Below are 16,738 nucleotides of genomic sequence, written 5' to 3' on the forward strand. Positions count from 1 at the left end.
AATTTTAAGTTTAAATGTAGCTACCGCAACTAGTCACTTTCGTTTTGTTAATGTTTGTTTACAATGCGTAACTGGTTACGAGTGGGTAAATATTCATACTCAGATCCTCGATAATACATATCTTCAATCACGTCTATAAAACAGCTCGTGCTAATTCCATCTCAATGGGAGAACATAGGGAGTACAGTCGAACTAGCAACTAGGGTTGACGCAGCTCACCAAGTTATTCTATCCTGTGCGAGCCTCTTCGCTCTTCTTGTTTTATAGCAATTCTGAAAATTTGAATGATATTGGTTTAGTGGTTTGTGTGATAATGGTACACGCAACACTAAAGATGTCAAATGCCAAAAAATGCGATTAAAGTTAAGTATTATGAAAGTTCACAAACATCTCTTACTCTATTATCAAAAGTGTCGAGCAGAGTAATCAGGGTCCTCTTCTGGTCCTTCTTCTTCTCCTAGAAGCTTTCTTCTTGTTGATATCCTTGTTTTTTTGCATTAAATTCAGATGAATATTGAGTCTTGCTTACTCGCACTTCGTTCAGAAGCTGAAGATCTCTGATGATGTTAAGACCAGGAACAATGCCAAGCCTTTTCATGACTTTTAACCTACCTGCATGACCATCAGTGAATGAAATAACAGAATCACTGACTCCCCATTTCAAAGTTTATAACTAAACAAAAAATTCTTAGTTACATGAGTTCTTATGTTGTTGAACGACTCGTTTTGATTCTGGGTGCAACCATGAAGATGTTTTCTGAGAAGATCAGGATGCCCCAAGTCTGTATGTATTGGTTTAATTGCTTCCATAACAGCCATTGGGATAGAAATTTTATGCTGATAAGCAGCTCCAGTAGTTTGAGCTTTTCTTATTTGCACCACGACTGAAGACCATCTGGATAAGCAAAATGTAGAGGATTATCAGTTGATGAACGATATAAATATGTTGCTCATACAGCTTGTCTCATTTCCTGCAAATTATTTGCATTATTTCTTATTGCCATACCAAAGTACTGTTGAGTTCATTTATAGTTTTATCTGACACACTTTTGTAAGCCTTGGAGTTCCCATCTCCAAGGAATTAGTGTGAAATACTTGCCGTCCTTTTTCTGATTTGTTAAAAATTTTCGCAGCAGCGGCAGCCTCTATGCCTCCACTTGTACCTTCATAGTTCTTGCCACATATCTGTTCGTCTTCCTTAGCAGATACACAATGGTAACAATGCATAGTGAGCTTTTCATAATCCAAAACTTTGGCATTCTCCACAATGGTAAGAGCAGCAACAGCATGTGGTGGTGAGTGACCTCTTTTCTGCCAGTTTCCATCAAGAGCAACAGGGATATCCGGGTTTCCTCCATTTATATATTTTGCTTCACTGGCAGCAGATTTTGTAGATAATCTGCTACGTATTGAGCAGCGTCTCGCATCACTTCAGTGTAACTGCCTGTTTTAGCAGGTGGCAGTGGAAGATTCATTATGGCACAAAGTGTTCCAGCAGCAGTATGCTCTTCATCATTTACTCTCATTGCATACAGTAGCCTGATATTACTCTCAAACAAATTGCTACTGCATTTTTAGAGCTCCAAAAACAGGTGTCATTTTCACAACTGGCACAAACTGAAGCAATCTGGCACGAAAGTCCTGTAGATTTTGTTATGTTCATGTCGAATGGATCTCTACAAAGATTACAAATCAAATAACTCTTCATAAACTCACTTAAAATAGGAAAGTCGACTAAAATATATTGTTCATTAGAAGCTTCGTCTGTAACTTCACTTGCATAGCTTGATAACTTATTCCTTGATGCGCTAGCTGACTACTGGGTGAATCTCTTTCGCACATCCCAGCTGAACAAACGTTAGAACTTTCACTATCATCAAAAAGTGCTGAAGCAGAATTATTTACACGAGGGTTTTTTGTAAACTGATTCCCGCGGAACTTACGCTTTTTAAATAATGATGCACTGCTAGGCATCGTTAAAACTTGGGCACTCAGTACTAAAAGTAAAAGGAAGATAGATAACGAACTCTGAACGAGGGACAAACGAAACTCTAGACTCAAAACACAAACACACAGATCAAAACTGAACTATAAACACAGCTAGTTGCCGAGATAACGGAGAGATCAATGATTCTATAACAGAAGAGTGAAATCCACAGCCTTCTGTATCAAACGTTTTCGGAAATGCGAAGATTTAAATATGAACACGTCACAAGTTCGGTCACATTCCTGAGCGGACATATGGGTTTGAAAAATGGAAGAAAAATACTTCCAATTAGAATTGCTTAACAAATTTCGCACCATTTAAGCAGAAAATTTCAAATTATTTTATAAGCTTAAAAATTTTAAATGTCATTTTTTAACATTTTGCTGCGTTCCAACACTCCTAAACAAGTCGTTGGAAGTCCCATGCAGAAATATATAACCACGCTGTCTCTACAGCCATCCATAATTGCGGAAGTGTTGTCGGTACAGGATTTTGTGCATGTACAGACCTCTCGATTATGTACCGTAAATGACCAAAAATGGTTCAAATGGCTCTAAGCACTATGGGACTTAACATCTGAGATCATCAGTCCCCTAGACTTAGAACTACGTAAACCAAACTAACCTAAGGATATCACACAAATCCATGCCCGAGGCAGGATTCGAACCTGCGACCGTAGCAGCAGCGCGATTCCGGACTGAAGCGCCTAGAATCGCTCGGCTACAAGCGGCCGGCCGTAAATGATCGAAGGGATTCATGACGGGCGATCTGGCTGGCCAAATCATTCACTAGAATTCTCCAAAATATTCTTCAAACCAATCGCGAACTGGACTGGCATTCAGGAGGACGACGGTTCAATCGCGCGTCCGGCCATTCTTATTTGAGTTTTCCGTGATTTCCCTAAATCACTCCAGGCAAATGCCGGGATGGCTCCTCTGAAAGGGCACGGCCAACTTCCTTCCCCGTCCTTTCGTAATCCGATGAGACCGATGACCTTGCTGTTTGGTCTCTTCCCCCAAACAACCCAACCCAACCAATCGCGAACAGTTATTGCCCAGTGAATTGGTGCATTGTGATCCATAAAAATTTCATCGTTGTTTGGGAGGATGAAATCCATGAATAGCTGCAAAATGTCTCCATGTAGCCCAATATAATCATTTCCAGTCAATGATCAGTTCGGATGGACCAGATGATCGAGTTCATTTCATATAAATACAGCTCACACCTTTATGGAGCTACCACAAGCCTGCACAGAGCCTTATTGACAATGTGCGTCTGTGGCTTCGTGGGGTTTGCGCCACCCTGGAACCGTACCATCAGCTCTTACCATCTGAAATCGGGGCTCATATGATCAAGCCTCGGTTTTGCAGTCGTCTAGCGTTCAACCGATATGGTCACTAGCCCAGGAGAGGCGCTGCAGGCGATGTAGGGGTGTTACTAAAGGGACTCGCGTTGGTCGTCTGCTGCCATAGCCCATTAACGAAAAATTTCGCCGCACTCTCCTAACGGATACGTTCCTCGTTCGACCCACATTGATTTCTGTGGTTATTTCGTGCAGTGTTGATTGGCGGTTAGCACTGACACATCTACGCAACCGCCGCTGCTCTCGGTCTTTAAATGAAGGCCGTCGGCCACTGCTTTGTCCGTGGTCAGAGCGGCCATAATCAGCTTCAAAACCTTCTCACATCAATCACCTGAGTACAAATGACAGCTCCGCCATTGCATTGCCCTTTTATACCTCGTGTACGCGGTGCTACCACCATTTGTATATGTGCATCTCGCTATCCACTGACTTCTGTCACCTCAGTATACACTATGGCTACTGTTGGTCTTTAGGCGGACGAGGACGTCAAGTGACTTTTTCAACTTGCTTCGTGAGCGTGATCTGGTCATGGATGCTACTGAGCGGTTCCAATAACTCTCCCAGCTTTTCTCTACCGTCTGGCTCCACAACGAATGTGCCGTCGTTGACGTAGTGAATAAAACGACCTCGGCTTTGTGAGACCCTCGTCCAGGACGATATCTTCGAAGGTGTATATGAACAGGTGAGCTACGATTGGCGCTAAAGCCCGTGTCAATCGCGCAATACCGTTCATCTGATCGAAATAGTCTCTGCCATAAAAAAAAAAGAAAAAAAATTGAAACGTCAGTGTGTACTCGAATAGATCCACCACCTTGCTGTCAACGAACTAGGAAAGCAGATCTATCGAGTCTTCGATGACAGTAACTTCCTGTGCTATTCACAGATAGATTAGGCCTATCGACCTGTTCTGGTCTCAGTTCCACGTTTTAACTGGCTGCCCTATGTGCCTCCTTCCTGTGAGTTTGCACTGTAAGGTCATGTTCTTCCACTCATTCCAGATATATTTATTTCAGTTTTGTTTATATACTTCTCTTTCAAAGTTACTGCAAAAATATTCAGTCCTTATCTAATCTTATCATTAAGGATTACGTACGCCCTACAGAGAACGGGCCCATTCGTATATAATAACATTTATAATTTAATTGCAAAAGATGGTTACTTACTATTCTATGTCATATGGTATAATGAGTTATCACAGAATGCCGCATAGAAATTAAAAAGAATGGGTGTTAAAGTAGACCTTGTCTCAAACCTTGGAATTATTCTGTCAAAACCCCAGCGTCGATTGCTCTGCGAGTTGACATTCCCAGGTAAATACAGCCTTGCCTTAAGGGAAAAATGAAGCATTTCAGGATTAACTTTTTCAACATGGACACCCTTCAGTAACCAATTGTATTCGACAGGTAGAAACAGTACATAAATTAATCAGTCCATGCACTATCATTACTTCATGAGGTTTCGTTTTAATTTGCGCACTGCTTCGTGCTACTGACACACCAGTAACAAAGGTGGTTATGGATAATGTTAAGAGCGTGATATTCTATCAGAAATTGACTATACCTTTCATGAATCACTTACCTCACAAAAATCTTCGTTACTAGAACTACTGCAATGCAGCAAGCGCCAATACTGCCAGCTAAATAAAAGATTCTAACTGCTGAAGGCATTAACTACTGATAGGCATAGTTAGCAAATGAAATATTTTGATAGAGAACAATCAATGTATTTATCTTAATAGTTTTCAAAAGTCCAGTCTTACAAATTTCCTTTTTCTGACGGACACACGTCCAGATCGTCCGCTCATAGTAATCTCTCAAAACACTGGCACCTCTCCCCCCACATCCACCACTGCTGGCGGCTCACCTCCAACTGCCCAAAGCTACGGGCTGTTCATATCCAACTGCCCAACAATGAGTCCAACCAGCCACAGACTGCACACAGCACAGTCAGCGATTTTCATACAGAGCATTACGTGGCGTTACCAACATAAAAACCTAAACAGCCTACTTACAGAGTAACACTGAGGTGACAACAGTCATGGAATACCTCCTAATATCGTATCGGTCCTTCTTTGTACGGCGTATTTCAGTAGCTCGACGTGGCATGAAGTTAACAAGTCATGGGAATCCCTTGCAGAAATATTGAGCCATGCTGCCTCTATAACCGTCCATAATTGCGAAAGTGTCACCGGTGCAGGAATTTCTGCACAAACTGACCTTTCGATTATGTACCATACATATCGGACGGGCTTTATGTCGGGCGACGTGTGTGGCCAAGCCATTCTTTCGATTTGTCCAGAATGTTCTTGAAACCATTCTGCGAACCATTGTGGCCCGGTGAGATGGCGCATTTTCATCCTTGAAAAATCCATCCTTGTTTGGAAACACGAAGTACATGAATGGCTACACGTGGTCTCCAAATAGCCGAACATAATCACTTTCAGTCAATGATCGGTTCAGTTGACCAGAGGATCCAGTCCATTTCATGCAAACACAGTTCATACCATTATGGAGCCACTACTAGCTTGCATAGTCCTTTGTTCAAGGGGTCTACCATCAGTTATTACCAATTGAAATCGGGACTCATCTGACCAGGCCTCGGTTCTCCAGTCGTCTAGAGTCCAACTGATATGGTCACGAACCCAGGAAAGGCGCTGCAGGCGATGTTGTGCTGTTAGCAATGGTACTCGCATCGGTCGTCTGCTGTTGTAGCCTATTAACGCCATATTTCGCCGCATTATCGTAACGGACAAGTTCGTCGTAGGTTCCACATTGATTTCTGCGGTTATTTCATGCAATGCTACTTGTCTATTAACTGTGACAGCTCTACGCAAACGCAGTACGGTAAGAAAGGAAGTATGAATTGATTGTTGGTGTTAATAACGATCATCCTCCTTCACCTCCTCTGCATTACTGCAGATGACGTGTAACTGAGCACATTTGTTCTGTGCATGCAGTACACGTGAGGCGCCTAGTTGCTCCCACTGCACTGTGTGGAACACGAAGGTTCTGTTGTAGTCCACTAACCTGGTGTCTTCAAGTTGATGTCCCCAGCGCAGAAAACAGCACGCAGGTCGTAGGTTCTGTATCTTGAGGCTGAAACTGGCTTATAGCGAGGTTCTGTTCTGAAATAATGTATCGCTTCTTTGGGATGCCACTCGCGTATTTTAATATAGGCACACGAGGATACTACATGATTTTAACACAACTCCTTCTGATACAGCAAAGTACATGATCAAACACAATGTTTACGAAAATGTATCTTTACACTCTCTGTGGCACGTATCTGTGCCTCATGACTACTGGAGTGAATCCTTTAATACTGAATACTGGCAAACACATCCTGCGACAGACAACATGTCTGTTCTTCTCGACTGCCTAATCCAGAGTGACGAACAGGAACTTAAATAAAAATTGGAAACACATGCTACGACAGATAACATGCCTGTTCTTCTCGACTGCCTAATCCAGAGTGACGAACAGCCCGAAACACTTCACGCGCCATACCAGAAAAGGCGTGACCCGAACGCTTCCGAAGTGCTTCGTCTGCAATTTCTTCCGTCTTTTGTTTTTGATTTAGTTTGTTTTTAATAATTCTAAAATGACTGATTGATAGTCAGCTGATGATATATATATATATTAAAAAGTGAAGTCATATATATATATATATATATATTAAAAAGTGAAGTCATTCCAATGAGTAGTTTAACTAATAATAATAACTATAATTTAACGTTTTGGCGCCGTTGCTCCGAACACAGCAGCCAATCAAAGAACAGTAGCATTATGCAGGCGGTCTTTCTCACGGAAATGGTACCGAATCTAACATCTGCCACATGTACCTCACACCACATTTCGTCTTCTATATACTTCTTGCATCTCCGCTGCTCTGGGAACAGCTTCTTGGAGCCTAATATGATGGCTGACTAAGCCAGAAATATTACAGCCGCTACTCTCGGTTGTTAAACGAAGGCCATAAGTGAGAGGTATTGCCTGACGTGGGTATTTCTCTAGACAATTTATGGCTCGCAGAGTGTTGAATTCCCTTACGATTTTCGAAATGGAATGTGCCATGCTTCTAGCTCCAACTATCACTCCGCTTTCAAAGTGTGTTAATTCCAGTCGTGCTGTCAGAATCACGTCGGCTACCTTTTCACATGAATCACGTGAATACACTTGACAGATCCGCCAATGTACTGTACTTTTATACCTTGTGTACCCGATACTATGGCCATTGCCATGTATGCATATCGCTATCCCATGATTTTAATTGTCTCATTGCAGAGTGGGACTGACGAGGGAACCTCCCCATCGCACCCCCCTCAGATTTAATTATAAGTTGGCACAGTGAATAGGCCTTGAAAAACTGAACACAGATCAATCGAGAAAACAGGAAGAAGTTGTGTGAAACTATGAAAAAAATAAGCGAAATATACAAACTGAGTAGTCCATGCGCAAGATAAGGCAACATCAAGGATAATATGAGTTCAGGAGCGCCATGGTCCCGTGGTTAGCGTGAGCAGCTGCGGAATGAGAGGTCCTTGGTTAAAGTCTTCCCTCGAGTGAAAAGTTTACTTTTTTTATTTTCGCGAAGATATGATCTGTCCGTTCGTTCATTGACGTCTCTGTTCACTGTAATAAATTTAGTGTCTGTGTTTTGCGACCGCACCGCAAAACCGTGCGATTAGTACGTAGACGAAAGGTCGTGCCTCTCCAATGGGAATCGAAAACATTTGATCGCAAGGTCATAAGTCAACCGATTCCTCCACAGGAAAACACGTCTGATATATTCTATACGACACTATTGACGGCATGTGCGTCACATGACAGGAATATGTTGTCGACCCACCTAACTTGTACACTTGGCGAATGGGTAAAAAGGTTCTTCTACCTTGCCCGATTTAGGTTTTCTTGCGGATGTGATAATCACTCCCAAAAAAGTGATGAAAACGTAAGATTTTGTCAGATAATAATTGTCTGAAAATAAAAGAATTAAACTTTTCACCTGAGGGAAGATTTGAGCCAGGAACCTCTAATTCCGCAGCTGCCCACGCTAACCACGGGATCACGGCGCTCCTGAGCTCAGTAGTCCTTGATGTTGCCTATCTTCCACATGGACTACTCAGTTTGTATATTTTGCTTATTTTTTTCGTAGTTCCACACAACTTCTTCCTGTTTTCTCGATTGATCTGTGTTCAGTTTATCAAGCGCTACGGTCGCAGGTTCGAATCCTGCCTCGGGAATGGATGTGTGTGATGTCCTTAGGTTAGTTAGGTTTAAGTAGTTCTAAGTTCTAGGGGACTGATGACCTCAGTTGTTAAGTCCCATAGTGCTCAGAGTCATTTGAACCAATCAGTTTTTCAAGGCCTATCCACTGTGCCAACTTATAACTAAATCTGAGGGGGGTGCGGTGGGGAGGTTCCCTTGTGAGAGAGATTTGTAGGGTATGAAGTCCTGGGTGTGGTTGCCCCTCAGTAAAGGTGCTTACAGGATAATCCCGTTCCTGCAGTGAGCCACTAGCAGCAGCAGCAGTAGCGGCGGGAGGATTTCTATTGTGTTATTTCTGTCTGCCGGAATTCTGGACTCGGTGCGTGAACCGACATTGCCGCTGAGGCTACGCAACCAGCCGCAGACGGACCGTGGACACATGCAAAGTAAGGAGGGCCACAAAAAAAGGGAGAGACCGGTGCACCAATTACTCGGCAGGCACGGCTCTGGGGACACAAAAAGACGTTAGCATGGAAACGAGGCGTGGCGGCCCGAGCGCAGAACGCAGCGGCAGCTGTAGTGGCGGCTGGCTGGCTGCGAGCGTTGTTTGCAGAATTCAGCTGGCGTTAGCGCCGCCGGCGCGGCAGTGGCGCTGCGGCGCGGCAGTCGCCAACTTTGCCTTGCAAAGTGCTTATTTTGGCTTTCACTGTGTGTGCGTGCGCGCGCGCTGCAGTATTTGCTCTGTCTCCTCCTCCGTCCATCTCCCGGCGCGCCGCCGGATGCGGGAGGAGGGCGACTTTTCTCATTCGCAGTCCCAGAGTCGGCAAATATTTGGAGGCAGGTGGGTGCCTGGCCGGCGCGAGGGCAGCGCCTCCCGTCTTTTGAGGACGGCGGGGTAAACGCCGACGTCGCGGCGGCACCCGCTCGCTAAACGGCTCGGGCAATACCCCAGCTGTTGTCAATCTCAGCTCCTAGCCAACTTCAGTTGCTGACTCCACTTCTCCAGGACTACAGATTCTTTTTTAGCTATTCTAGAAATATACTGACGAAGAAAACTGCAAAACCAAAAAATAGTTAATGTGGAGGAATGAAGTTTTTGGAATACACTTCTCAAGATAACATTTGTACTACTACTACTACTACTACTAGTACTACGTGATCAGGCCCAGTGGACCGCACGCATCTACAAGTTTCCTCCTCCACTGTATTCTGTCCATTGCTGCTATCCGCCATTCGTCCACATCTATTGACGCTTGGTTTATATCTTCATTGAGTCCATCCCTCCAACGCTTCTTGGGTCTCCCTGGCGGTCTCTTTCCTGTAGGTGTGAAATCCAGGAGCTTCCGAGGCCATCTGTGATCCTCCATCCGGGCCACATGGCCGGCCCACTGCATTAGTTTGGCTTTGACAGTTCGTGCTATGTTGGGCTGCTGGTATAGTTCCTCAAGCTCTTGGTTGTATCTGATCCTCCATTCCCCTGTATCTGCATCCAGAACCGGACCGAAGATCTTCCGAAGCACTTTTCTCTCAAAAACAAGGAGCTTATGGTAGTCCTGTTTCCGGATACTCCACGTCTCACAGCCATATAGAACAACAGGCTGGATCAGGGTTTCAGGGTTCTGTACAGTCGAATCTTGAACTGTCTGGAGAGAGATTTGGATCGAAGCAGTTGTGCTAGGCCGTGGTAAGATCGGTTTCCTGCTTGTATTCTGGCATTGATCTCTGCTTCACATGACGAGTTCTCAGTGAGAAGTGCCTCTAGGTATTTAAATTCTTGCACTCTCTTGTAGGAATGGTCCCCAACCTACAGTGATTGTAGATGATCAGCAGTCTGACAATGACCACGCGTCATAACGAGGTACTCTGTTTGGCTTCGTTTATGTTTAGCCCAAATTTGCTGGCAGCCTCCTTTAGTGCTTTGGTAATTAGCTCCAACTCCTCTTCCGACCTAGAGAGTAAACAGATGTCGTCTGCATAGGCTAAGTATGCCAGTCTCTTTCCTTCGATTTCAATCCCTTCGTTCTCTTGGAAGGTCTCGCGTACGGTCTTCTCGAGGGCAAAGTTGAACAGGATAGGGCACAACCCATCTCCTTGCCTGATTCCTGTCACAATTTCAAACTCCTCAGTTACGCGATTTCCCATCTTGTAAGGAGCAAAATTGCAAGATCACAGGTTAACGTAAACGCGAGATGAGCCCTTGCAAATGTGAAATGCTGGTACACTAATAACCAATGTAACCGCTAAAATGTTGAATGCAAGCATGCAAACGTGAATGCATTGTGTTGTTCAGGTGCCGGGTATCAGTTTTTGGGATGGAGTTCTACATCTACATTTATACACTGGCAAAGGCGCATCTTTTATTGCTACCTGACATTTGGCGAGGTAATATGGCGGCGATAGAAATTTCTACATCTACATTTATACTCCACAAGCCACCCAACGGTGTGTGGCGGAGGGCACTTTACGTGCCACTGTCATTACCTCCTTTTCCTGTTCCAATCGCGTATGGTTCGCGGGAAGAACGACTGTCGGAAAGCCTCCGTGCGCGCTCGAATCTCTCTAATTTTATATTCGTGATCTCCTCGGGAGCTATAAGTAGGGGGAAGCAATATATTCGATACCTCATTCAGAAACGCACCCTCTCGAAACCCGGACTGCCAGCTACACCGCGATGCAGAGCGCCTCTCTCGCAGAGTCTGCCACTTGAGTTTGCCAAACATCTCCCGAACGCTATCACGCTTACCAAATAACCTTGTGACGAAACGCGCCGCTCTTCTTTGGATCTTCTATATCTCCTCTGTCAACCCGACCTGGTACCGATTCCACACTGATGAGAAATACTCAAGTATAGGTCGAACGAGTGTTTTTTAAGCCACCTACTTTGTTGATGGGCTACATTTTCTAAGGACTCTCCCAATGAATCTCAACCTGGCAGCCGCCTTACCAACAACTGATTTTATATGATCATTCCACTTCAAATCGTTCCGTACGCATACTCCCAGATATTTTACACAAGTAACTGCTACCAGTGTTTGTTCCGTTATCATATAATCACACACTAAAGGATCCTTCATCTATGTATTCGCAATACATTACATTTGTCTATGTTAAGGATCAGTTGCCACTCCCTGCATCAAGTACCTATCTGTTGCAGATCTTCCTGCATTTCTCTGAAATTTTCTAGTGCTGCAACTTCTCTGTATACTACAGCATCATCCGCGAAAAGGCGCATGCATGTAGCACTTGGTCGGTCAATACAGGAACGATTAATGCTGTTCGCGAATCATGTCCCACATGTGTTCGAATGGAGATAGATCTGATCATCGAGCAGGCCAAGGCACATGTCGACACTCTGTAGAGCTTATTGTGTAACAACAGCGGTTTGTGGACCAGCGTTATCCTGTTGGAAAACACCCCCTCGAATGCTGTTCATGAATGGCAGCACAACAGGTCGAATCACGTGACGTACAAAACTACGTTCAGAGTGCGTGTGATGACTATGAGAGTGCTTGTACTATCATACGAAACCGCACCCCAAACAATAACTACAGGTGTAGGTCCAGTATATCTAGCACGTTGACAGGCTGATACATGCCCTCAGCTGGCCTCCTCCTAACCAACTAACGACCATCCCTAGCACCGAGGCAGAAACAGCTTTCATGGGAAAACACAAGAGACCTCTACCTGCCCTACAAAGAGCTGTCGCTTTACACCCTGAAGTCGCACACACATGGCTCTGAGCACTATGGGACTTAACAGCTATGGTCATCAGTCCCATAGAACTTAAAACTACTTAAACCTAACTAACCTAAGGACATCACACAACACCCAGTCATCACGAGGCAGAGAAAATCCCTGACCCCGCCGGGAATCGAACCCGGGCGCGGGAAGCGAGAACGCTACCACACGACCACGAGCTGCGGACCCTGAAGTCGCAAATGACTATGGTTAAGGGCAGTGGAATGCACGCAACATGGCATCTGGCTCGGAGCTGTCGTTTAAGTAACCGATTTATAACGGTTGGTTGTGTCACAGTAGTGACATGCAGTACGATGGTCCAGAGCCATACGCTGAACAGGATGGTCTTCCTTCTCGGTAGTGCCACGTGGTCCTCCGAAGCCCGGTGTTCTTGAGACCGTGCTTTCATGTACAGTGGCTACATTCCTGCCAAGTCTTTTTGCAATATTGCAGAAGGAACAGTCAGCTTCTAGTAGCCCTATTACACGACCTCGTTCAAACAAGTGAGGTGGTCAAATGGCGTCTTTGTCACCTTAAAGGCATTCTTGACTAAGATCAACTCACTAAGTCCAATCTCAAAGTTACTAACGCTCATGACCGTTACAGTGTAAGTTTAAAACAAACATGAATTGCACTCTCATAGTGGCGCTACTAGCGTCACTTTTATGCGACTGGCACGAAACTGGAACAGACATAGCGTTTCAAATGTAGAAACTCGCCTACCAACTTTACTTTATGTAGCACAATTCCTTCTTGATGCTGAGATTTTTTTCCAGCAATGAATACAGGTAGCGCCGAACACGCTCTTGTTTCTTTGCTTCTGTAGTTCTGGTGTGTTCAGTAAATCCACTTGGCGTCAACCATATAAATGTGGCAGTAAGAGAACCAACATGGATGCGATATGGATGCCGAATAAAAATTTTAGTTTTCTATGTCACTGAATGCGTGCTGACTGGTTTGTTGACCCGTTTCGATTACAGTCATCATTTGGAACTGTGAAAAAGTTATAAAAAGCACAAGAGTAGCACAACGAAGGTGATTGAGAGACAAACAAGTAAGTGCGTAACACAGTTCAAAAATGGCTCTGAGCACTATGGGACTCAACTGCCGTGGTCATAAGTCTCCTAGAACTTAGAACTACTTAAACCTAACTAACCTAAGGACATCACACACATCCATGCCCGAGGCGGGATTCGAACCCGCGACCGTAGCGGTCGAGCGGTTCCAGACTGTAGCGCCTTTAACCGCTCGGCCACTCCGGCCGGCTCATAACACAGTGTTCAAGGAGAAGAACTTCATACATATAGTATGGGATGATGTGGGTGTGACACATTCCAAAGCAGTCCTCAGTTGGACAAGGCATGACATAGCATGGAAAATTGCGGAATGGCATATATGTGGTCCTAGTTGTAACATGTCGTGTCGTTAAGCGCAAGCGAAAATTATGAATTAAAATAGATAGAAATCATAAAAATGGATGTTTATACAATGCACCACATTTTATAAACCAAATGTTGATAAAGTAGTATGTACGTTGTGAAACTAAACTTGGGGGTGTGGAAGGGGTTAGGAGAGAAGATAGAGAGGGAGTGAACTATAAGTGCAGAAGGCTGAATTTATTTGATTATAAAGTAAATACTGACAGAGTAAAGAAATACACAACAAATTTAACAACAGACTTATGTATGGACTGTGCAGTTGTAGTTAGACTAAACATAAAATATCATCAAAATGATGGCATAACTATAACAGTATGAGTTTGATATGGCTGCCTGCGTAGAAATAGTAGACTTACGTGCGAATACAACAATGTGTAATATTTTATAACGACGTAGTACCGTTTGGGGGCCACGAGTGCAGCCAATCCATAAATCCTATAATGTAACAAAAAGAGTAGTACGTAGGTTCTATAGGACTTAACATCTGAGGTCATCAGTCCCCTAGAACTTAGAACTATTTAAACCTAACTAACCTAAGGACATCACACACATCCATGCCCGAGGCAGGATTCGAACCTGCGATGGTAGCAGTCGCGCAGTTCCGGACTGAAGCGCCTAGAACCGCTCGGCCATCGCGGCCGGCTAGTACGTAGGTAAAGCTTACAATTTTACATTGTGTAGAAGTGTGGGAAATAGGGAAATCCAGGGCGATGGGCTCTGAGGGGTATAAAAAAAACGTAACAACGGGAGGAAGAAAATAAAAACTAGAATCACTGTATGTTTGCAAAAGTGCCAATAATGGTGACAATAAATCGTAAATTATATGTAAAACCAGAAAAGCATAACACAATGCCGCGCGGTCTAAGGCGCTGCAGTCATGGCCTGTGCGGCTGGTCCCGGCGGAGGTTCGAGTCCTGTCTCAGGCATGGGTGTGTGTGTGTGTGTTTATCCTTAGGATAATTTAGGTTAAGAAGTGTGTGAGCTTAGGGACTGATGACCTTAGCAGTTAAGTCCCATAAGATTTCACGCACATTTGAACACATAACACAATAATCAAAAACCGCCACAGGCAACAAATAACATACAAAATGTGAGGAGTCTAAAAACACACAATTAGTAAATAACAAAAATAATTGCCAAACACTAAAAACGTCTCTAAAAGCAACGAGCCCTCTGTGCCAGCAAATAAGCAAGAAGAGACGAGAAGGGGGTGGGGAAGGACGGGGAGGAGGGGGGGGGGCAGATGATGAAGGGAAGTTGGAAGCGTAGGGATATGTTCCAAAAAGTGTGCTTGGAGATCAAGGAGTGCACATTCATGGACATAAAAAAATGTGCAAGGTTAATTTAATCAATCAGCAGGTCGTCTAATATTTTGATGAACGACTGGCAGACTGCCCCTGTTTGCTCGTTAACCGCTGGTGAGACAAGCTCTTACCACCGACTAGTTGCTGTTATGAGCTGCCTTGCTTGCGTGCACACAGAAACTACGCAGATTATTCACAGGGCCAAATAGGGCTAGGCAACAGTTATTGCAAAAATACACTCCCGGAAATGGAAAAAAGAACACATTGACACCGGTGTGTCAGACCCACCATACTTGCTCCGGACACTGCGAGAGGGCTGTACAAGCAATGATCACACGCACGGCACAGCGGACACACCAGGAACCGCGGTGTTGGCCGTCGAATGGCGCTAGCTGCGCAGCATTTGTGCACCGCCGCCGTCAGTGTCAGCCAGTTTGCCGTGGCATACGGAGCTCCATCGCAGTCTTTAACACTGGTAGCATGCCGCGACAGCGTGGACGTGAACCGTATGTGCAGTTGACGGACTTTGAGCGAGGGCGTATAGTGGGCATGTGGGAGGCCGGGTGGACGTACCGCCGAATTGCTCAACACGTGGGGCGTGAGGTCTCCACAGTACATCGATGTTGTCGCCAGTGGTCGGCGGAAGGTGCACGTGCCCGTCGACCTGGGACCGGACCGCAGCGACGCACGGATGCACGCCAAGACCGTAGGATCCTACGCAGTGCCGTAGGGGACCGCACCGCCACTTCCCAGCAAATTAGGGACACTGTTGCTCCTGGGGTATCGGCGAGGACCATTCGCAACCGTCTCCATGAAGCTGGGCTACGGTCCCGCACACCGTTAGGCCGTCTTCCGCTCACGCCCCAACATCGTGCAGCCCGCCTCCAGTGGTGTCGCGACAGGCGTGAATGGAGGGACGAATGGAGACGTGTCGTCTTCAGCGATGAGAGTCGCTTCTGCCTTGGTGCCAATGATGGTCGTATGCGTGTTTGGCGCCGTGCAGGTGAGCGCCACAATCAGGACTGCATACGACCGAGGCACACAGGGCCAATACCCGGCATCATGGTGTGGGGAGCGATCTCCTACACTGGCCGTACACTACTGGTGATCGTCGAGGGGACACTGAATAGTGCACGGTACATCCAAACCGTCATCGAACCCATCGTTCTACCATTCCTAGACCGGCAAGGGAACTTGCTGTTCCAACAGGAGAATGCACGTCCGCATGTATCCCGTGCCACCCAACGTGCTCTAGAAGGTGTAAGTCAACTACCCTGGCCAGCAAGATCTCCGGATCTGTCCCCCATTGAGCATGTTTGGGACTGGATGAAGCGTCGTCTCACGCGGTCTGCACGTCCAGCACGAACGCTGGTCCAACTGATGCGCCAGGTGGAAATGGCATGGCAAGCCATTCCACAGGACTACATCCAGCATCTCTACGATCGTCTCCATGGGAGAATAGCAGCCTGCATTGCTGCGAAAGGTGGATATACACTGTACTAGTGCCGACATTGTGCATGCTCTGTTGCCTGTGTCTATGTGCCTGTGGTTCTGTCAGTGTGATCATGTGATGTATCTGACCCCAGGAATGTGTCAATAAAGTTTCCCCTTCCTGGGACAATGAATTCACGGTGTTCTTATTTCAATTTCCAGGAGTGTAGATGACAACACAGGTTCCTATACAGGTAAAATTTTTTTTA

The sequence above is a fragment of the Schistocerca serialis genome, chromosome 1, assembly GCF_023864345.2.
Source record: "Schistocerca serialis cubense isolate TAMUIC-IGC-003099 chromosome 1, iqSchSeri2.2, whole genome shotgun sequence".
In the NCBI taxonomy this organism is placed as follows: Eukaryota; Metazoa; Arthropoda; class Insecta; order Orthoptera; family Acrididae; genus Schistocerca; species Schistocerca serialis.